This window comes from Myotis brandtii, unplaced genomic scaffold (genome assembly GCF_000412655.1).
Source record: "Myotis brandtii unplaced genomic scaffold, ASM41265v1 scaffold1166, whole genome shotgun sequence".
Lineage (NCBI taxonomy): Eukaryota > Metazoa > Chordata > Mammalia > Chiroptera > Vespertilionidae > Myotis > Myotis brandtii.
The window spans coordinates 278,977-303,037 of record NW_005354034.1 but is presented as its reverse complement, the minus strand read 5'-3'; the positions used below and the strand labels follow the sequence as shown (position 1 = coordinate 303,037).

Here is a 24,061-nt window from a genome sequence, read left to right as displayed (position 1 = left end):
GCCAAATAAATGCACTTTGAAATTTCCCCAAATTTAAACATTTCCCCCCAAAATTGGCTTTCCAACGCTTTCTTTCGGTCGATACTGTTGAATGTTGGTGGGCTCAGGAACCATGAAAATTAAAAAAAAAAAATTTGACAATTGCTCTAGGATTGCTTAATATATAAAACCTGTTGTATGCATTAAAAAAAATAAACAAAATGGAAATATATGGAAGGGGAGGTGCAGGGATCCCAGAGGCACAGGAGGTAATTTTAGGGGTTGGTGGACTATTTTTTTTTTAATAGATTTTTTTTTTTTTTTGCCTTATGCATTGATTGTTAGACCCCAATTTCCGGGTCAGGTGTAACTCTACATGAGAGAGAATCGTGGATCCGCCGCCTCCTGCACGCCCCCTAGTGGGGATGGAGCCCGTGACCCAGGCATGTGCCCTTGATCTGGAATCTAACCCGGGACCCTTCGGTCCGAAGGCGGAGGCTCTATCCACTGAGCCACACGGGCCAGGCCTGTGGACTATTTATCTTGATCGTGGCGAGAACTTCCTTGTGTCCAAACCGATCACACCTCCCACGGGAAGTAGGTGCGGTTCATCATGTGTCAGTTATACCTTCAGGAAGCCGAAAAAATATTGAAGTATATATTTTAGCCCTGGCCCAGCGGTGTGGCTCAGTGGGTAGGAGCTTGCACCCCCCGCCCCCCACCCCCATGCACTTGAAGGGTCCCAGGTTCGACCCCAGGCCAGGGTGTATTCCGGAAGGCAACCCATAGGTGTGTCTCTGTCTCGCCCCCTCTCCCTTTTCTCTCTAAAATCGATGAAAACGTGTCCTCCGGTGAGGATTACAGAAATATGTGTGATGTATGTGTATATATATGTGTGTGTGTGTGTGTTTAATATGTAATATGTGTTTAATGTGCCACAAAAGACGACTATGTAACACAATACGGTATAAAGAAGCAGAACGTAGTAAAATCCATGACTCCACCCCCAAACCTAGACCTGGAACATCCCCAAAACTTGCATCTGTTTCTGTGTTTCTTCCCATCCTTGCCTCTCCTCGCCCAGGTAGTGGGTCTAGTCTGGTAGGTTTTGTGTTTATCATCCCCTAGCCTTAAAAAAAAAAAAAAAGTTTCATGACATAATATTTGTACGTTTTTCCATTTGCTTTTTCTTCTGGGTTTTATAAAAATTGCGTGTGTTCATTTCATTGCCGCACAGCGATGTCTTCATCTTCCATCACTCACGGGCGTTTTGATTGTGGGTTGTTTTTTATTTTTATTTTGTTTTGCTGTCAACAGTCGTGCCCTCGGAACATTTCTTGTTTCTTGACTCCGGTGCCCAAGAGCAAGAGCCTCTGTAGTACAGAGTGCAGATCGCACTGCCCAAGTTTTAGGTAGTCGGGAGCGACATAGATCGAAATGCTGGAAATGAAATGAATCAAAAGCACGAAAAACGTTAGGGTTCTCCCTTCTGTTCTCGTGGGAGGTGCGTAGCCGTAAGGATTCGTGCCTATGTTTTGAGCCTGTGCCTGAGAAACCAGGATTTCTTGTTCACCTGCGGGTGATGGATCTTTTCCTTTGAAATCACATCGTGAGCCGTCTGGCAGTAGGCGTGACCTCCTTTTTCAGTGTGAAAATCAGAGAGCCCTGGCCAGTGTGGCGCGGTTGGTGTGTGTGTCTGTCCCATACACCAGCGGGTGACGGGTTGATGTCTGGGCATATAGGGGAAGCCACCAATGGGTGTGTCACTTGCACATGGATGTTTTTTTTCTCTCTCTCCCTGCCTCCCTCTCTAAAAAAAAAAAAAGTAGGAAAAACACACTTGATTGTATGTGACACCAGTCACTCTGGCTGTGTTCCCCTCTCCCCCCTGTGTAATCTGGCAAATGACAGTCACACCTTGGAGATGTTGTGAGTCTGGTTCCAGATCGCCTTCATAAAGCAAGTATTGCAGATAGCCCTGGCCCGTGTGGCTCAGTGGGTAGAGCGTCCGCCTGGGGGCACATGCCGGGGTTGCGGGCTCGATGGTGCAGGAGGCCTCCGATCAATGATTCTCTCTCATCATGAATGTTTCTATCTCTCTCTCTCTCTCTCTCTCTCTCTCTCTCTCCCTCTCCCTCTCCCTTCCTCTCTGAAATCAATAAAGAAATATGTATATATATTTTTAAAAAGATAATGAAAACAAGTCAGGAAATCTCTGCAAATCATTAAAAAAAATGTATCGAAAATAATCTTTTTTTGCTGGTGGAGGGTCTTGCCTTCAGTCTAAAAAAAAAAAGGCAACTTCAGTGAAGCACATGAAAGCGGAGCGCCATGAAACGGGGTGTGCCTGCCCTTCTGGTACCTCCCGCGCCCCAGCAGGCTCGGGTGAAAACAGCCTGTGCGAGTTGATCCTTCCAAGTTCGCAGACGGGGGTTAAGGGGAGCCCCTGGCAGGTGGCAGGGCCTGCAAGGAAAGGTTAGGGTGTCCTTTGGGGGAAGATCCGCGGGGGGTATTCACCGGGAGCTGTTTGCTCACCACCCACTTAAGTACTTGTCCCTTCCTGGGCCTACATTTGGGAGCGCCCAAGGTGGCCTCTGTTTGTTTATCCTGCTCGCTGCAGGGACATGACAAATGAGGGAGCAGCATTCATTTCCTGAAAATGGGGTGGGTGTGTGTGTGTGTGTGTGTAATAGGAGTTTATGTATAGCTTTGAATAACCTGTTTTTATTTAAAGGCATCGGCATAGAGATGATTTGAATTTATTATTGTTTTTTTATAGTATATGTCAGTGATGGCGAACCTATGACATGCGTGTCAGAGGTGACACGCAAACTCATTTTTTTGGTTGATTTTTCTTTGTTAAATGGCATTTAAATATATAAATTAAATATCAAAAATATAAGTCTTTGTTTTAATATGGTTGCAAATATCAAAAAATTTCTATATGTGACATGGCACCAGAGTTAAGTTAGGGTTTTTCAAAATGCTGACACGCCGAGCTCAAAAGGTTCGCCATCACTGGTATATGCAGTTTGCAGACAGATAATCAGGATGCTTTATTTTGGAAGGGCTGTTTTGTTCTGTCTTTTTAAAACTATATATGCTTTTTATTGATTTCAAAGAGGAAAGGGAAGGGGGAGAGAGAGAAACATCAATGATGAGAGAGATTCCTGGATCGGCTGCCTCTGGCACCCCTCCTGCTGGGGATGGAGCCCGCAACCCCGGGCCTGTGCCCTGACCGGGAATCGAACCCTGACCTCCTGGTTCCTAGGTCGATGCTCAACCGCTGAGCCTCACCAGCTGGGCTTTGTTCTGTTTTTTAAAAACCTCATTTTTGGATTTGATTATAAGGGCAACGTGTTTTGGGCTTAAAAAAAAAACCCACTTGAAGAAGGAATAGAAAGTTAGAATAAGTAACCATTGTTGAAGTTTGGCCGGTACACCCCCAGCCTTTCTGTTTGTGAGTATTCGCATCTCCTAAACAAGTTGAATTCAACACAGGATTAGCATGCCTCCCCCTTCAAAGCTTACCCCAAACTTGATCCGTCTCCATAGACAATAAAACGTAAGCTTTTCACTGACTCTAGACCAGGGGTGGGCAAACTTTTTGACTCGAGGGCCACAATGGGTTCTTAAACTGGACTGGAGGGCCGGAACAAAAGCATGGATGGAGTGTTTGTGTGAACTAATATAAATTCAAAGTAAACATCATTACATAAAAGGGTACGGTCTTTTTTTTTTTTAGTTTTATTCATTTCAAACGGGCCGGATCCGGCCCGCGGGCCGTAGTTTGCCCACGGCTGCTCTAGACCCTACATTTCTACGGTGGCCTCCGCAGCGGCTGGTGGTGCCAGCGTGTCGTAGGTGTTCAGAAGGTTTGATGAATGAATATGCTTTCTTGTTAACTTGGAATTTTACTGTGTAATCATCAGAGAATGTCACCTGTTTGGTGCTTTTCACAATTGTGTTAGTGACTATAATGTCTAAAATTTTTCTATGATGAGGAAAGCTTTTCTTTTGAAAGCTAGTGATCCACGCGTTTATCTTTTCACCTTCTCCTCGCTGAGGCTGCTAAGGAGAGAGAAGGGGACTTACAGGCTGCCAGTCTGTCTCCTGTCACTTTTCTGTGTCGCACAGCTGACGTGGGTATGTGACACGACACGTGAACATACTTGAGGATTATGGATGCTTTTGTCCTTTGCTATCCTGTGGTCGCAGCATTGTGATCCCTGTTCCTTTAAATTTATTTTTTATTTTTTTACTAGAGGGCCAGTGCATGATTCCTGCACTGGTGGGGGGCGTGGCCTGCAGGGATCGGCCTGCTGTGGGAGCACCCCTCATCTCGGTCAGCTGCGTGGCTGTGGACCTGTCCTCTGAGCGGCTGCTCCCGCTGTGGGAGCGCACTGACCACCAGGGGGCAGCTCCTGCATTGGGCATCTGCCCTCTATGTGGCTAGTATGCATCATAGCGACTGGTCGACCAGTCATTCTGGTTGTTCCACTGTTTGGTCACTGGGCTTTTATATATATAGATATTTTATTGATTTTTTACAGAGAGGAAGGGAGAGGGATAGAGAGTTAGAAACATCGATGGGAGAGAAACATCGATCAGCTGCCTCCTACACGCCTCCTACTGGGGATGTGCCTGCAACCAAGGTACATGCCCTTGACCGGAATCGAACCCGGGACCCTTCGGTCCGCAGGCCGGCGCTCTAACCACTGAGCAGCACCGGTTAGGGTTCCCTGTTCCTTTTTAATTCGAATCTATTGTTCGCCCACTGGACTTAAAGCGATTCGCTGTCTCTGAGAAAGATGCGTCTTCTTTCAGCTGGTTTTTGCTTTCTTATCTATTTGTTTCCTCTGTGCGTCGTATTCTGCTGAATGGCCTGTCACCACCTCCCCTTCCTGCCTTACTCACTCTGCTTTCTCCCCTTCATGTCTTAGAAGATGCACATCAGGGACTGCACGCCCAGGCACAGACCTCCCTTTCGTAGGCAATGTGTATTTGTCAGGGAAATATATTTATTTACTTATTATATTTTAACAATATTTTTATTGATTTTAGAGAGGAAGGAAGACGGAGAGAGAGAGAAACATCCATGATGATTGAGAATCATGGATCGGCTGCCTCCTGCACGCCCCCCACTGGGGATCGGGCCCAAACCCAGGCATGTGCCCTGGAGGGGAACCGAACCCGTTACCCTTCAGTCCTCAGGCCGAGGCTCTACCCACTGAGCCACACCAGCGAGGGCCAGGGAAATATTTTTAAAAATGACTTGTTTTCTCCATTAGCTGGTGGTTTTCAGACTTTCTCCTGAGTGACCCCAGCCATGTTTTGCTCGTGTCAGAGGGGTCCTTTCAGCCATGTCACCCGCCTGTGGGGCCCAGGGATGACGCGAAGGATTCACTTCTGCTGTAGGAAGACGAGTGTGAGCTGTTCTCATCCTGTGAAATTCTAAAGACGGCTCCAGTCTGCTCTCTCTGTCCCAAAGGCTGTTCCTCGTAGACTAGATACCGAGCCTTGATAGGGACTTTTTAATCAACAGGGAATCGAGAACAAGTTGTTCGTCAGCTCGTTCTCTCCTAAGTTGTTTGCAGTTGATGTAAACCTCCGAGCAGCTCCCACAGGGAGACACAGTCAGTCCTTTGACTCGTTGGTGTTGGGGAAGTGATATTGTCACGTTCAGTCGGGGAGTCGGAGACCTCGCAGACACCGTGTTCCTATGAGGCAATATTGTTGTTAAATAATCGCAGGCGTGCTGTCACTGTCCTTCCTTTATTTCTGCTGTTTCCTTCTGCTGCGGATTTAGAAGGCGAACACAATACCTTTATTTTTAACCTGTGAGCCGCCTTAGGATGGTATTTATCACCTTGAACTTCTTTCAAGGAGATCCCGGAGGACTCTGAGCAGTCTGGAATAGCCAAGTCCATCTCGCTCTGCTCTTCTGGCTCTAGATCGAGAGTGATCTTGGTGTTATACGCGAGGCCCGGTGCACGAGATTCATGCACAGGTAGGGTCCCTAGGCCTGGCCGGCAATCAGGGCCGACCGGGCCTCCCTTCCCCACCTGCCGGCTGCCAGCTAGGCCCCCTTCCCCGCTGCTGGCCGGGGCCTTCCTTCGTCCCATGCTGCCCTTTGGTGGTGAGCGCACGTCATAGCGAGTGGTCGAACTCCCGGTCTCCCGGTCGAACTCCCGAGGGGATACTTTGCGTATTAGCCTTTTATATATATAGATGGTGATGTGTGCCTGTTTTATACAAATAATTAACTTGGCAGTGAGATACGGTGTCGGGGCAAAGGTTTCTTTGGTTCCCATCACTGTCTACTGGTTTTATGCTTGCCAGTTAAGACATAATAAACGTTTGCCGTGTCTTTTTCTATAACCCTGCGCAGTCGGGGCGTCTGGAACCTGCCCTCCCCAGTCCCCGGCTGTAACTCAGTTTGTCTACTGTGTCTGCTGTTGGCGCCTGTGCCTCTTCTGCTTCCCGTGTTCCTCACGAGTGTCCGTCCGTCCCCACGCTGGGAGGACAGCCTGAACCTGACTCCTGAAGTGCCGGGCATTCAGCGCCGCGAGTCCGTGCAAAGGATCTTGGGAGGAGACCTGTGAACGGCCCTTTCAGTCCGTCCACTTCAGAGGCAGAATGGCGCTTGCAGCTGTTGGGCTTCTGCAGGGTATGGCTCCATATTCATGTCTCCTTGCAATTACGTGCATTTCACTTTCTCACAAAGGCGGCTCTTTTTATCCAAAACCAGCCCCTAGGCTTTGTGTTCTAGACGTGAATTGTCTTGGAGGAAAAATGCTCGCAGGGTTTGAACTTTGAAAACTGTAAACTTATATTAAAAATTCTTTATATAAACTTAACGTATATTTGAAGAAGAGCCACTTTAATTTGCTTTCATTTTGAATTTGTTTTTATAACTCAGTCAGATTTTTTGGTAGAGGTGAAAAATCGACTTTATTGAATGAGGTAAATGTTCAGTCAGATAATGACTCATGTTGGAGTCATATTTGATGGGCCAACCTGTTAAAACATAAGCAGTTCTAACAAAATAAACATATAGTAACAGGTAGCAAATTTAGTAACGTTTAAAGTGATACAAGGTCTTTTTTTGTTTGTTAAAAATCAGAGTGTCCATGTGCTCTCTTTAGAAACTCTATAGTAAAAATAACATTTACTATGATTTAGTAGTTTAAGGGGCGTATACCCTTCAGCTGCGTCTTAGGGCGCCCATGCCGCCTTAAAGCACAAAATAGTGTCCGCCCTTATTTTAAAAAACAACATAAATAAACATCCTCGGCTGCCTACCCGCACGGATCATTAGGGCGAGTTGCCTTTTCCTGTTCTGGACGCCCACCTGCTGTGCCTCAGTATGAACCCCGGGAAAACACACACGTCGTCACACCTGTACGTGTGCGAATAGGGAAGTGACATTTCTGCCCAACACTTTTCAGTTTTAAGTAGAAACACCGATTTTTGGTGTCGCTGCCGATTTCGCTCTCGTTACACCGAGGACGTAAGTATCGGAATGTGATCGGCGGCGTAGACATCCGTGCGTTGGGGTCAGTATTTTAAGTGCTGTGTGTTCTCACCTAAGTTACAGCCGTCTCCCAGAGTCTTACAGGAAACACTGTTTTGTTCCTCTTTGCGCAGCGTGGCCGTGGATTTCTGTGGCCGCTCTAAAATGTAAACTATTCAGGCAAAATGTTAACTCCCTGAAAAGGGGGTCTTCTCGGCTCTGAAAAATACCAAATGCTAAAAGCCTCGTGTTCTAAGCAGTTGGTCACCGAACTACAAACTCACGCTGCTTCTGTGAGGTTTTCACGGCTGTTAGCTCATTTGTTTTTATGCAGACAAAAGAGTCAGCAAATAGCAGAGGAGGGGGCAGCGGGAACATTCCGTTCTGTTCCTTTAAGAAACCAGCTTAGCCGGGGGTTTAGTGGGTGTAACCTACCTTGCTAGCCAGGAAAAGTTCTTTAGGATGATGGGTAGTAACCGTGTCCAATCACAGGCGCCGGTTTCGCGAGCGGGGCGGGGACTTGGCGCCTCGGCCACTGGAATGGGCGAGGGCGGGGCTTGGCGTGCAGGTTTGGTTGGCCCGGGCACAGCTTCAGTGAAGTTAATCTGAGGTGAAGCAAACAACATTGTGGAGGTTTTGTTGGTAGGATTTTTGTTCTCATCTTCTCCTGACCCTTCCTCCTGCACTCTGATCGCTTCCGCTCTGTGTCCGCCCGGTTCTGTCCTGGTCGCCGTTTCTGATGCCAACAACGTGAGGAGTAGGCAGGGAGCAGAACAAAAGGGCTCTTTGGGCAGGAAATCGGTGCTGAGAGATCAAACTCGACTTTCTTTTACCGTGATTTTCAGGTCCGAATCTGAGTGTCATTTTAAAACAAATGTCCGGGTCAGATCCGCTCCAGCAACCGCTCCGCTCGGGGCTGGCCTGTGGGGGCCACCTACCTGCCAGGTTCTGCAGCCGACGGCGCGGGGGGCGACCTGAGGTCCTTTTCCTGGAACTCGAGGTGGGAAGTGGCTGGAAGACGTGGGAAATGTGTGTGTAAAAAGCTGAAATGCCCGTTAATTTCCCCCCTGCGCACCCCCCTTCCTTTTAACTTCAGTTTATTCTAAATTTAGCAATATGTTAGCATTTCTAATATGCTTATCCTTTTAGCTTTCTTTTAAGAAATCATTGATTTATTGTATACGGACAAGGTGAAACTGCTTTCTCCTTCAAACTTTATTTCCAAGGCGTGGGTGAGTGATGAACACGCTTTGTAACAGGGAATGAATCCCATGTAGGCGACCAGAACTTTTTTCCTAAAGGATCTGTGAGTCTGTTGACAGTTCCCACCTAGGAAATCATTGTGTTATTGCAGTGCCAGAAGGTTTCTTTAGATGCTGTTTTCTTCACAGTGTTGTTCTTTGATTTCATAGAAATTAAGGTATAAAAGTTTGAGTAATCAACCCAAGTGCTAGCTAAGCATTTCAGCCAGTATAATGCTTATATTTGCTAAACCGCTTCTGCAGATCACGCAGTGGTTTTAAATTAATGCTTTTCTACTCTATCGCTTAAGTAATGCAGCAGTAATAATAATAATAATAATTTTTAAAAAATTAAGAAAAGTCACCCACACACCCACAAGATCTGTGTGGTGGTCTTATTTTTTTTATCTTCCCTTCTATGTCCTACCATGTTCTTGTATTTTTCCCACAACTGTAAAGAAGTGCAGTGTTTTTTTTTTACTACACTGTATCATCTGATGTTCAACTAGTTTTCATTTCTGTTGCTGTATAATTTTTTTTTGTTAGTGGGACCTTACTTTAGGCTTTTGCCTGTGTTATATTTAGATTGTTCCTAATGTTTCACCATTTAAAATGGCATTGCGTTGAACACACTTCTATGTGGAAATTTAAAAAACATTTCCCTTTTTCTTTAAATGGTTCATTTGCTTTGGGAAAATCGCCCGGAGTGGGCTTACCTAGATCAGAGGATGCGAACGCTTCATTGGCCACAAAGCGTGTTCCAGCTTCTATTGCCCCCAGCGGGCAGTGCTTCCAGATCTCTTTAACGTGGCCCTGGAATGTTCTGGTAACGTGTGCCTCTCCCGCCCTCAGACTTGTTCATCATTTTGCCTAAACCAACAGCCTAGTTTAAATTCTCTTTTCCAGGATGTAGATGGATCTAAACCCATTTTCTGGACATTAAAATCACCTCAAGGACATGGGGAAAATTTTTAAGTGAGCAATTATATCTTTGGGTATTTTACTCATTACATCTATTGCTTTCCATCCATGAAGGCCTTAATACAGTGGTTCTCAACCTTCCTCACGCCGCGACCCTTAATACAGTTCCTCATGTTGTGGTGACCCCCGATTTCATTGTTATAAATTGAACATAATTAACGCATAGTGATTAATCACAGAAACAATATGTAATTATAGATGTGTTTTCCGATGGTCTTAGGCGACCCCTGTGAAAGGGTCTTTCGACCCCCAAAGGGGTCGCGACCCACAGGTTGAGAACCGCTGGCTTAATCTTTCACACGGGCACTGTGGTTCAGGCCTGCTTTCCTGGGCACCTGGAGTTTTTAAAATGCAGCGTAGATGCAGAACATGTCCATACAGATGTAGGATTGAAAGCGGTGTGTCAGCACCTTCCTCGGATTTCACAGGCTGTCAGTTAAAGGGGAGAGGGCTGCATCCCCGAGGTGGTCCCCGCTTGCCGTCTGTCCGTCTGTCTGTCTGTAAGAGCCTGCTTTGTTGGCAGTAACTGCTGATCACGTGGACTCGCCAGAGTCTGTGAACTGGAATAGCTGCACCTGCTCACGTTATGAAACTTGTTAACTGTTGTTCCAGAATAAACTTGCGAATTTGTTCTAAAGCAAAAACCGAGACAATGAAGTCCTAATGCCGTTTTTAAATGGGAGGCGGTGGGAGGTCCTGGGTCAAGGCTGACTCATTGATGCAGCCGGGGGCTGAGCCGGTGTGACCTTGCATTTGTCTCGCTCATGTTGAAACTTAAATAACTTATCTGTAAATTTTTACTTCAATTTACTGATAACTTAGTGTATCCAACTTTCCGAGCCAATGTTGGTTATTGTGTTTGTTTCAGGGGAAGGATTTTTGCATTTTTGTTTGTTTGTTTGTTTTAATGTCTATTTTGTTAGACCTGAAAAGTTCAATTTTCCAGACACTGGTTTTCTTATTTGGAAAAGAAAAACTTAAAACTAACCACTTTTAATTAGTGACAGAATTCTTATGAAATAACATCTTCTAGGCATTTGAATTTCTTAGATAAGCCAGAATTTAGACAGATAAATACTTTATTCATGAATAGACCGATTGAGTTTCACTTGCATATTTAAAAATTGGTGTTGCTGCTTAAATATTTATGTCATGAATATTAACTTTGTCCTGCATTTGAGGAAATGTCTTTAATTTTCTTCTTAACCGATTAATTTTATTGCTGCCAGGTAGAGATGAAGATACAGTAAATATAACACTTTAGGGAAAGTCATTTCAGGTTTGGCTGGAGGTTCCATGTTAATGGGCACCCTCCTCTCCTAGTCCCCTGGGGGCAGGAGAACTTGGAGGAAGGCGTGTCTTTCATCCTTTTTCGGTCCTTTCTCTCCTGTCCTGTCTCTGGTTGGCGGCACCCGGGTATCTCGTACTGCCTTTTAGTAAGAAGTTTGCTTCAGAGGCAGAAACTCGTTTCCTAGCGGGAGAAGTGAACTCTTGAAATGACGTGACGTTGAGGCAAGATGAGACGAGTGACGGCTCTATCTCATTCTTTTAGAATCGAGAGAACCTGAGCTTTATTTTTTCTAATAACAGGAGGAGTGATTTTCATGGGCAATAAGTCGGTAAAACGTACCCTGAAAGCAGTGACGGGGTCTCTGTTCTCCATCCCAGGGGACGGGACCGTCGGCCGTGTGTGTCCTGAATGGCTTCTCTGTGAAAGTCGGCGAATGTGTGAGGAGGTGACTCTTTGTTGATAACTTTTTCCTTCTTGAGACTCTTCCCACTCGTGTAATAGCGCTGCCTGGGCCCTCCTGCTGGAGCTGTCCGTCCTAAGTCCGGGAATTGCACAAGGTGCTGACCTGCCCCGTTCTCACCGGCTTCTCGGGTCACCTCCAGGCCCCTTGTGCAGTGACACACGTGCGCCTGCGTGGTTCCGAGATCTGCATCTTAAATCCAGGACTTTTATTTGCGCTTAAGTCCCACGGCCATCCCTTCCTCCAGGCCTGCATGGACCTCAGCAAGGCTAAACCCGCCTGCTCATGTTGTCCTCCCAGCAGCTCTCTGGGACCCTTTCCCTCCCGGCACAGCCGTGGGTGGCAGGGCAGGGAAGCCTCCTCCTGCGCCCAGGGAGCCCCAGCTTCCTGTCAGGTTTACGTCCACAGCATCGCTGGGCTCCACAGGCTGTTCCTCCATCTCGGCTCAGGCCCCGCTGGTTCCTCACTCGATGACTTGCCTGCCTGCTGGCTGATGGTCGCCTCCAGCTCTGGCTCTGCACCCCACTCTGCACCTGCGGCTCGCCGGCCTGATTCCTGTTGCCCTTGGAGCGTTCTTGCCTACCTGGGGTGCGAGACCACACCAGCCAGTTCTGCGCTGAACATTCCCGCCTGCAGCCCCTAAGCACTTTGAAAGAGTTCAGGGTGTTCCCTTCATGAAACCAGTGAGGCCTTTTAGGAAGGCTGCCTGGTGGGCCCACGGTTGCCTTAGCTGATGGTGGCTCCACACTTGGACCTGACCTTGGCCGAAGCCCTTCCGTGCCTCCCGGGCCGGCCCTCTGCGTCGCCAGCCTTCCCCCCTCGGCTCCACTTCACTGGGTCTTCCTTCTAGGGAGACTCGAACGTTTGGCCTTCGTCTAAAAGTGCTTGAAGGGAAACATTTTTTTTAAAGCAGTTCTGACAAATTTTTGGAACATCCCAAACAAGATAGACACTTTAAAATGTGCAGAATATCTCTATGTATAAAAGCCCAGCGACCGGAATGGTGGAACGACCAGAACAAACAGTGGCTATGACGTGCACTGCGGCAGCCAACCAGCCTGATCCGGCCCCAATTGCCCCCGATCGGCCCCCAACACCCCAATCGTGTGGGGCCGGCCAGCAAACTGCCCACAGCTCGCCCCCACCCCCCACATGGCCCAATGGGCCCCCATCAGGGCAGGCCAGCTGGACCCCACCTGTGCACAAATTCATGCACCGGGCCTCTAGCGAAAAGATAAAAAGAATGAGACATAGGGAACATAAAGGTAGTTACCATGTGTGGTAAATTTTGAGTTTCAAAGCTGTTGAATTCCTCACGTTTAATAAAAGCTGGAGGCCAGGCTGTGAGAGGAGGGTGAGATCAGGTGTGACAGGCTTTACCTGAGCCGTGAGACGCTGCTGACCTTCACGTTTAATAAAAGCTGGAGGCCAGGCTGTGAGAGGGTGAGGTCAGGTGTGACAGACTTTACCTGAGCCGTGAGACGCTGCTGACCTCAGGCAGCAGGGAGCCCGACCTGGGGCCACTTTTGCCTCCAGGTGTGTGAAGCGTCCACCTGTGAACACAAGTCAAGCTGCTGGTCACTTACAGGTAGGAAAACAGGCTGCACATTTTCCACATCAAATATCACATCATCCAAACAGTGAGATGCTGCAGCGAATCTCACCTAGAAAACTGTTGAGGTAAACGTAGAAATAGTTGATTTAGAATCACTTTTTATTTCAAATACTATATTTCTTTCCTCTTTATTTCTCTTCATTATCCTCCACTAGCATATTTTAAGGCAAAAGCACCTCCATTGGGCTCAAACATCCTTTTTCATCTGTAGTTTTGAAAGCATCTTGGTAGTAAGAGAAAAAGATCAAGTGGATAGAACTTTTGAAAATATAGATGAATGTTGTTTTCTTTGAAAGGGTTGAATTCTGTAGTCCAGAGTTGATGCAATTATTAACTTTTAACTTTTAATAAAAATGCATGATTGCTCATTATAAAAGCAGAAGGTTTGGGGTTTGGGGTTTGTTTGTTTTTTTAACCATTATGGTATTTTAGAGGCAGAAAATGCCATTCTCCTCAAAATTTTTTAAAATCTATTTTTATTGATTTTAGAGAGGAAGGGAGAAGGAACAAGAGATAGAAACATCAATGATGAGAGAGAATCATGGATCGGCTGCCTCCTGCATGGTCAGGGATCAAGCCCGGGAATCGAACCATGACATCCTGGTTCATAGTTCGACACTCAACCACTGAGCCACCATGGCTGGGCTCAAATTTTTAATTTGGCATATATCACTATCCAAAATAATTGCTGCTTTTTAGAATAATAAAAATGGAAAGTGACAGCTCATTTAATTGGTTTTAAACTTTATAATATTTAATAATAAAATAATATATCACTTGAAAAGACTATTAATTAGCTTTCATAAACAGAATACAAAATAATTTCTCTTAAATTTCTAGGCAGTTGCATAAAACATATAATGTATCTTTTCTCAGTGGATTTCAGATCTTGGTAGCTACTCGCTTTTTGTCCGCAAATATGAGTAACGACTCTCTCTATTAACACTTCCCGTATTGTAGTTGACATCTCTAAATGCTGAAAAGGTAAAGTCACTTGTTCCCTACCACCTGCTATAGTTAGAACTGACCATGTTTTCTTACCTCTCGCCAACAAAAAGCACTTGCAAAAATTTTAAATAGTGGTTTTCCAGAGTGTATTGTAAGAAACCATTGGTTTTTTGAGAGGTATTTTTTGAATTGCAGCTTTTGACCTAATTTTAATTGACCTCAGTTATTCTAAAGTTATCAACTTTGCAGTAATTTGAAACCATTTTTCTTTCAACTGTAAATACGTACTTACCAGAGGCCCAGCACACAAAATCGTGCGTGGGTAGGGTCCCTAGGCCTAGCCTGCGGTCAGGGCCATCTTCCGCCCGCTCACCAGTCCCCAGTCCCGCCCGGCCGCCATCCGCCCCGGTTCCCATTCGCCATCCTGCCATCGGGGCCTGCGGGCGGGGACCTAGAGGTGGTCAATAGGGTCCCTAGGCCTAGCCTGCGGTCAGGGCCATCTTCCGCCCGCTCACCAGTCCCCAGTCCCGCCCCACCGCCATCCGCCCCGGTTCCCCCTTCGCCATCCTGCCGTCGGGGCCTGCGGGTGGGGACCTACCGGTGGTCAATGCACCTCATAGTGACTGGTCGAGCCGTCATTCTGGTCGTTACGCTGTTATGGTCGCTGGGCTTTTATTACATAGGATTGTGTTCTGTACTAAAGTACTATTTTCCAGTAGGTGACTAAGGTAGTGGTTCTCGAACGTGAACCTGAAACTCCCTTAGGAGCTGGTTGGAGCGTGCTAATCCTTGGGCTCGGGCTCCAGAAATGGAGTCAGTCGGTATGGAGTGGGAACAGAAGGGTGCGTATTTCTGATGCTGTTAATCCGTGTATTTGAGAAACACCGGTGTGAAGGTTATAGAGGGAAATCCACGTTTAGTGATCATTTCAGGAAAACTTGGCTTTTTCAACTTGCTTAGCTCCTGAAAGTGTGAGTCAGACTCCCTTGGGTCTTTGGTTCTGGCTGCCATGAAGCCAGCTCGGTGGGACTTTAGCCTCCGAGCCGTAAATACATTGAGGCCAGTGTTGGAGCCAATTGGCCCTCACCCAGCGGGTTTAGGGCCAACCAATAAGGAGAACAATAAATAAATAGAGCACATTGTCGATGAAGTGGAAACAATTTCCCCCCGAATGCTAAGTGGCTTCAGAGAGTATGGTGCTTAGTAATTTATTCTGTTTTATAATGACACATAGAGATGGAAGAGAAGAGCCTTTGGGGAATGGCTGGTGTGGGCCTGCCGGACAGTCCACCCGGTACCGCTGACACAGGAGCCTACAGTTACCAAGGTGGTCTCTGTCTATATAATGCCGGCACCCGATCAGCCCAGGTTCCGGTGTGGACTCCTGAGTACTTTCAGAGCTAATGCGCTGCTTCTTTTCCTAATTAAGGCGGACTTGAAATTAGAAAATTTGTCAAATTACTAGTTTTTTTCAGTATTAGAAGTAATAAAAATATGCACGTAGGGTATTTTAATGGTGTGAAAAAGAGACTCCTTCAATTGTGCTTTATAAATATACTAGAGGCCTGGTGCACGAAATTTGTGCACAGGTCAGGGGGTGGCCCTCAGCCCAGCCTGCACCCTCTCCAATCCGGGACCGCTGGCTCCTAACCGCTTGCCTGCCTGCCTGATCGCCCCTAACCCCTCTGCCTCGGCCCCTGTCACCATGGCTTTGTCTGGAAGGAGGATCGGAAGATGTCCGGTTGATCCAGTCTAATTAGCATATTACCCTTTTATTAGTATAGATACAGATATAGATATGCTTTTAAAAATGACCTATGGGTGCCATTAAATTCTCAAAGAGAATATAGTACAAATTAGAAAGTCTTAAAAACGGACTTGTCATTGGACATATTATTTTTAGATTGTCATAGATTAAATGGCCTGGAAGGAGGAAAGGAGTTCATTGACACTGGACTCGTACGCTCTACACTGTTCAAGCATCCCCTGATTGACCCCACAGATTAAAGGTGGACAAGTTTGTTCGTTAGATTTTTACTTGGGTGATTGGATTTTCTATAGTTGATATATTAGGGGTTCAGAGTTTTGTTTTGTTTTTAATGTTTTTATTGATTTTTAGAGAGAGAGGAAGGGACAAGGATAGATATAGAGAGAGGGGACCATCACCATTGCCCCTGCTGGGGATGGAACCCGCAGCCCAGGCATGTTCACTGGTGGGCAGACAGGTGACCTTTTGGGTCCTGGGTCAATGCCCAACCCCCGAGCCACACCTGAGCCACACCAGCGGGACCAGCCTTCGTTTCTGTGATGTGGATAAATGCAGGTCAAATGTGAATTCATTATATAAACATTTGAGTGCCTACAACTCTGTCAACATAGAGGACCTGTTCCATGCAGGGTTGTGCCAGGTACTGACTGGAAATGCGGTCTGAGCAAGACGGATGACTCCTGACATCCAGTGCTATCAAACTGCACGCCTAGCCCGGGCCAGTGTGGCTCAGTGGATAGAGCATCGGCCTGCGGACTGAAGGGTCCCAGGTTCAGTGCCGGCCAGGTCAAGGGAACGTACCTCAGTTGCAGGATCGATCCCTAATAGTGCAGGAGGCAGCCGATCCATGATTCTCTCTCATCATTGATGTTTCTGTCTCTCCCTCTCCCTTCCTCTCTGAAATCAATAAAAGAAATATTTATTTTTTTAAAAGAAAGCTATGCCAGAGTGTGTCTTACCATCTAATACCAAAAATGGCTTTCTTATAACAAAATGAAAACAAACAAAAAAACAAAAAAAACTGCACACCTAACCTTGGCCAGGAAAGTGACATGCGTATCGATGTACGCTTAATTTCTAAGAAGTGATGTTTTTGTCCTTGGTTTTTTCTTTATATATTTATCTCACTTGTAACTGATAGTATTTCTCTGCAAGATAACTTTTAACCAAGATGGATGCAAGAGTATTTTATAGGAGAAAAAATGACTTAAGGGTTGTTGGATAATTAAAAAGAAAATCAACTGTGTATCCTTACTGAACATATTTATTATAAACCGAAATGGTATTTAAAACATACCAGTTGTTAAGAATTAAAAGTGTTACTGGATGGATAGTAGCTTCTGTGTTAACTTTGTGGTAAACAAGTAAACGTTTTTAATTATATATTTTTTAAAAATATGTTTTAAACATATTGTGTTACTGGATGGATAGTAGCTTCTGTGTTAACTTTGTGGTAAACAAGTAAACGTTTTTAATTATATATTTTTTAAAAATATGTTTTTAAACATATTTTTAAAGCTGATTTAAACAAAAATAGGTCGATGCTAACCACTGAGCAACACAAGCTGGGTTTAATACCTTTTTAAAAAAATGAAGTTATGTGAAAAATTGAGAACTCCTTATGAATTATTTTGTAATGTAACTTTAATGATTGAGCTGCTGCCTTTATTTGGGAGGTATTTTTTGCAGAAATGCAATACATTACTTCATGTCAGTTATACTTTAAAATCTAAAACTAGCAAATAACGTTTAGTAGAATTTGTCAGAATTATACACTCCTACACACACAACTTTAAAAATTGGCGATGAACACGTTCAAGCTCCAATTCATGCTTCATGTTTATTGTAAAATAATGGTGTGTTCTTGAAAAAGCAGTCCAAGTTGACCTTGTTCAAGGTACCACATCGTTTTATTATTTTAATTATGTGTGTGTGTGTGTGTGTGTGTGTGTGTGTGTATTATAAATTTCAGAGAGGAAAGGAGAGGGAGAGAGAGAGATAAACATCAATGATGAGAGAGAATCATGGATCCTCCTGCACGCCCCCTATTAGGGATCGATCCTGCAACTGAGGTACGTTCCCTTGACCGGAATCAAACCCGGTACCCTTCAGTCCGCAGGCTGACACTCTATCCACTGAGCCAGACCAGCTAGGGTGAAGGTGCCTCATCATTTTCAAGGTGTTGACATGATCTAAGAAGTGAATGTAGAGGAAAGGTAAAGGAAAACATTTTGTTTCTCTGCTTAGAAATAATGAGAGTAATTAGAAAATTATTTTAAAATATAAAATATTTACTTAGTGGCAAACTGATGCCTGTTGAAACCTGAACTCGTTGGTCATATGGATCCTCTGGGCATAACTCAGGCTTGTGATACTGATCCTCCTCCCAGCACAGGATTACTCGAGTCATATTTTGAATCAAAATGGCCGTTTCCACTCCTTTGTCCTATTTTTATTGTTTAAATCAGCTTTATCGAGGTAAATTAGCATATATTAAAATTTACTTTTTTATTTTTTTAAAAAATGTTTTTTATTGCTTTTTAGAGACAGAGGAAGCAAGAGGGATGGAGAGAGAGAAACATCAATTAGGGAGAAACATCATGGATCAGCTGCCTCTTGCGCGCCCCCTGCTGGGCACGTGCCCTTGACTGGGAATCGAACCAGGGACCTCTTGGTTCCTGGGTCAGTGCTCAACCACGGAGCCACGCCAGCCGGGCAGAACTGACCACTTTCAAACGTGCCGTCTTGGTTGTGACCAGCCCAGCACCGTGACCACCAGGGACATGGCCCGCACCCCGGAGTGTCCTTGTGTCCCTTGGGCGGACCCTGCACCCCCCCATCTGCTCTCTGTCATGGTTGCCTTGTGGCATTTCCTATCAGAGGATCCCACACAGTGTGGCCTTCTGTCTCTGTCTTCACTCCCTTCGCATAACAAGCTGGAGCCTCCCCCAGGCCTCAGCCTCAGCAGCCGCTCCTGTCGCTGTGGCTGAAGGAGAGCTCAGTGGGTGGATAGTTCACAGTTGGTTGATGCATCACCGTTCGGTGGGCATTGGGGATGTTCCTAGTTCTTGGCCCTTTCAGGTCAGGCCACTATGAAAAGTCGAGGACACGTCCTTGTGTGGATGTGTGTGCAGTACCGAGGGGCGGGGCCTTCGCTCTAATGTAAATGGAAGGCTTTTTTTCTTTTTGTTAAGGTCAGTCTTTTTCTTAACTATTGATTTCAAAGAGGAAGAGAGAGAAAGAGAGAAACATCAGTGATGAGAGAGAATCATGGATCAGCTGCCTCCTGCACGCCCCCTATGGGGGGCTTTGCACTTGCTGGCCCTATGCCTTCCCAGTTCTCCACTTCCCTGGGCCTGCCTAACTGCTGCACAGTCTGAGCAAGGTATCAGCCCCCATTCCCTCAACTTTGAGGCCCTCTCCCTCACGGGACCTAGGACAGGTACAATAGTTTTCCGCTTAAAAAATTAAGATATAGCCCTGGCCAGGTGGCTCGGTTAGTTGGAGCACTGTTCTGGACACCAAAAGGTTGAGGGTTCAATCCGTGGTCAGGATGAATACAAGAGGCATGGATTGATGTTTCTCTCTCTCTCTCCCTTCTTCCCTCTCTAAAATCAACTTTAAAAGAAGAAACATGTATCCTCGGTTGTGGATTAAAAGGGAAAAAATTAAGATATAATTCACATACCCTAAAGGTCACCGCTTTATTTTATTTTTTAATGTATTTTATTGATTTCAGAGAGGAAGGGGGAGGGAGAGAGAGAATCATGGATCGGCTGCCTCCTGCATGTCCCCCCTGGGGACCGGGCGGCAACCTGGGCGTGTGCCCTGACAGAATCAAACTGTGACCTCCTGCTTCATAGGTGGACGCTCAACCCTGAGCCACCCCGGCCGGGCAGGCTCTGCTTCTTAATAGAAAAATCTCTCATGTTCTTTCATTCATATCCTCTCTGTTTTTCCTCCTTTATTTCATGGGTTTCTGCCACTGGAAGGTGTGGGTGTACCCATTGGTGTGTTGGCCTCTGGGTGGAGACATCCGATGCCTGTAGTGAATGGGAGCTTCCTCGGCCTCTTACTGGCATCACCGAGCTTTGTCTTACTGTCTTCCTTGTGTGAGTGATCACTCGTTCTGCTTTGCTCCCTGGCGGAACCAGAACTTAATTTGGAGTTTTTAGCAGGGGACTTGACTCAGGTCCACTGAGTCACACAGTCATTGACCCCCCGCGCGGGATGTTTGAAACAAGAGCACCGCTTCTTATACTTCATTGCTGTTGGATTGGCATTTGGGTGTGTGGAGAGTATAGGAATTCTGGCTCCCTTATTAGGTATTCAGAATCCTTAGAATGTCAGGTTCAAAGATTGATTTTTTTCAGGTCTTATTTGGAAATAATTTCAGATTTATTTATATGCATTAATGATATAGATAATTCCCATATACCCGTTGGCAAGATACACCACTTATTAACTTTCTGCCACACGTGCTCGGCTATCCTCTGTGATTATGTTATTTTCTGAACTGTTCGAGAGTAAGTTGTATGTGTCACGGATACACCACTTATTAACTTTCTGCCACACGTGCTCGGTTATCCTCTGTGATTATGTTATTCTTTTCTGAACTGTTCGAGAATAAGTTGTATGTGTCACACCCTTTACCATGTAATACTTAGATGTGTGTTTTCCAAGACTAAGGGCATTCTCATAGTTCCAGGGAAATTTCAGTTATTGAATTAAGGACATTTAACACTGACATAATACAATTCTCCAACACAATTCTCAGTCCACGTTCAGATTTCTCTAGTTTTCCCAGCGATGTGCTTTATAACTTTTCTTCTGGTCCAGGATCCAACCCAGAATCATTCATTGCACTTGGTGGTTAGGTCTCTATTCTCATTGAACCGGAGCATTTCCTTAGCTTTCCGTTGTCTCTCATGACCTTGGCATGTTGGAGAATGGCCTCAGCGTGGGTTTGTCGGGCGTGTCCTTGTGATCGTGTTTGGGAAACGCAGTTGGGGCGGAACTGCGGTGCTGGTGGTGTGTGCTGCTCCGGGCCCCACGTCAGGGGCACGTGGCCGCCTGCCCCGTTACCCGTGGCACTAATTCCGATCTTGCGGTTAATGTGTCTGCAGATTGGTCCACTTAAAGTTACTGTTTTTCCTTTGGTGGTTTGGGGGGGGTTACTTTGAGACTCGGTATGTACTAGTCCTCATGAAACTGTGGTCCACAAAGAACCGTAACATTCTTTGGTAATTTTGCCTGAATCGCTCCTTAAATATTATACGGAGAGCTTGCTTCTGTCTTTCAGCCCGAGATTGGTACAGTTATTTTCCGGTCATTGTGTGGTACCACAGCAGGCTCACTTACACTTGCAGTGAAAATCAGGTTTCATCAGTTCTCGGAGGCACAGATTCTGGGACAGTTACTTTAACTTGTGTGAAAATTATTCCATAAAGTTACAGCTTTTATGAGGTCTTGAATTATGTGTTTACATTTTATTGATTGATTTGAGAGAGACAGAGAGAGAGAAACCTTGATTTGTTGTTCCACTTATATATGCATTTATTGTTTGATTCCTGTATGTGCCCTGGGTGGGATTGAACCTGCAAACTTGGTGTATACGGACGATGCTCTAACTGAGGTGGCGGCGAGGGCCTGGAATTATAGGTGTAGTATAAGTAGATTATAAAGAAGCATTTGATTGTTTCAAATGAGCCCTGAAACCTTCAGTCATCTTATAGGGCATAGTAAAGGTGTAATAAATATTTCAGCATTAATGCCCTAACCGGTTTGGCTCAGTGGATAGAGCGTCGGCCTGCGGACTGAAGGGTCCCAGGTTCGATTCCGGGCAAGGGCATGTACCTTGGTTGCTGGCACATCCCAGTAGGGAGTGTGCAGGAAGCAGCTGACTCGATGTTTCTAACTTTCTCTCTCTCTCCTTTCCTCTCTGTAAAAAAAATCAATAAAAATATATATTTTAAAAAATTTCAGCATTAAATAATACTTGAAAATTTATGAAATTCTAGTGTTTGATTGCTATTTCTCATGGCATTTTTATTTTTTTATTTTTTTATCCTCAATGGAGGATATTTTTCCATTGATTTTAGAGAGAGAGGAAGGGAGAGGGAGAGACAGAGAGAAACATCGATTGGTTGCCTCCTGCATGGGCCCTGACCAAGGCTAGGGCTGGGGAGGAGCCTGCAACCGAGGTACATGCCCTTGACTGGAATGAGCCCAGGACCCTTTGCTCTGCAGGCCAATGCTCTATCCACTGCGCCAAACCGGCTACGGCTCTCATGGCATTTTTAAACCATGTTGCTAATATAAACAGTAAGTTTACTATGTTTGTGAAATCCTAAAGTTTTCCCTAAAATTTACTGTAGAAATTGAGGCCAATCTATATCTATAGAAGCCTAAGGGACCAACCGACCGGTCGCTATGACGCGCACTGACCACCAGGGGGCAGACGCTCAACGCAGGAGTTGCCCCCTGGTGGTCAGTGCGCCCCCACAGCCAATATCCTGTGGCCCCAATCGCCGGCCTGGCCGAGGGACCCCACCCGTGCACGAATTCGTGCACCGGGCCTCCAGTATTGTATATGTAGGGGAAAGGTAGTTACCTGGGTGTTCTGGGATATTTTGAGTGAATGCGGTTTTATTTTTCAGACAAGCCTTGTAACATTGATCAGCATGTAGCAATAATGGTGCCATAGACACTTGGATCTGGGGGATGTGCTGGGACCTTCAGAGCAAATGTCAGAAATGTGGCCGCTGCTCCTGTCACAGCAGGACCCACAATCTCATCCTCCCCAAGCGGGAGGGTCCCAGGGATAGTGTGGGGACCCTGAAGTCCCGCCATCACTGTGAAAGTTCTTCTTTACTTGTTTACGCTGAGTAAATTGGCTAAGCCTTGGGGGACAAAAACAGCAGCCTAGTTGGCTTACTTTGCTTACAAATGATTGAAAAAAGCAACCCTTGCTCACCTGGCTTATGGCCAGGCAAAAAAAAAAAAATACGTTAAAGTTACTTGTTGCAAGATTATACATTGGTGTCAAATACCAAATGAAATTTTTTTTTAAATATATTTTATTGATTTTTTTACAGAGAGGAAGGGATAGAGATAGAGAGTTAGAAACATCGATGAGAGAGAAACATCGATCAGCTGCCTCCTGCACATCTCCCACTGGGATGTGCCCGCAACCCAGGTACATGCCCTTGACCGGAATCGAACCTGGGACCTTTCAGTCCGCAGGCCGACGCTCTATCCACTGAGCCAAACCGGTTTCGGCCAAATGAAATTATTTTTTTCTGAATTGTGCCTCACCCACCCTTTCTTATCTAACTGTGATAGTGAAAGCGCTCTTTAAACTTTTAGGCAATGACAATGTGCATGGTCGATTTTAACTGTCTCAACTCTGTTTCCTGTTGACTGTGTTACAGGAATGCATCTGAAGTCTGCGGCAGGAAAGCACTGAAGCTTTAACATGTTTTCTTGCATAAAACTCAAACTTTAAGTAGCTGCTTATGAGCGTAGGGAAGGCAGGACGCTAATGTCTGTCTCAAGACACAGGACAGCTGTTTGCTCATCACCCTCAACTGTGTGAGTAGACTTCAGCCCGAACCCTCTGTCATTGGGCGTAGCAACGACCACTTTTTAATCTAACTGCTCCAAGGTGCCTCACGTCAGCATGATGAGAGATTTTCTTAGGATTTTTTTTTTTTTTTTTTTTTTTTTTTTGGTGGGTAGGATCCTGAGGGTGGAATGGGGTGGTAGATTTTTATTTATGAATTATTTTTGAGAATAACACTTAATAACTAAGTATCATTAGTTTTTGTGTCTTTTTTTCAGAATTATGTTAAGTGATGGAACCCTCGTTACGAATCTCACTGTGAAGCAAAAGATGATCGTTGTTTAGATTGCTGTTTATTTCTCAGTTGATTTCAGCCTTTTAAAATTAATATTTGGACCAAACAACCACAAAAATAATTTTGGGAATATGATGTTAGGTATTAATGTAGGAAATTGCTCTTGGGGGTAATTTAAGTTATAATTAACTAGAAGCCCGGTGCACGAAATTTGTGCGTGGGGAGGGGAGGGTTCCCTCAGCCTGGCCTGCACCCTCTCCAATCCAGGACCCCTCGGGGCTGTCTGACTGCCGGTTTAGACCTGATCCCTATGGGACCGGGCCTAAACCGGCAGTCAGACATCCCTCTTGCAATCCAGGACCGCTGGCTCCTAACCGCTTGCCTGCCTGCCTGATCACCCCTA

The 24,061-nt window shown here is 45.6% G+C and overlaps 1 protein-coding gene across 3 annotated transcripts in view; it reads left to right on the top strand.

The window, feature by feature from the left end:
* Positions 1 to 8,051: 8,051 nt before the first annotated feature.
* Positions 8,052 to 24,061, top strand: part of ZFAND6 (zinc finger, AN1-type domain 6) — a 43,412-nt gene continuing 27,402 nt past the window's right edge. Inside the window, exons 1-2 of one of the 3 annotated variants that reach the window (XM_005858271.2) lie at positions 8,066 to 8,137; positions 23,233 to 23,392. The gene's annotated coding sequence lies outside the window, so the exon portion shown is untranslated. Of the gene's footprint in view, positions 8,138 to 23,232; positions 23,393 to 24,061 lie in introns of those variants that run through there. The other 2 variants (XM_014529146.1, XM_014529150.1) reach the window with 2 other exon arrangements.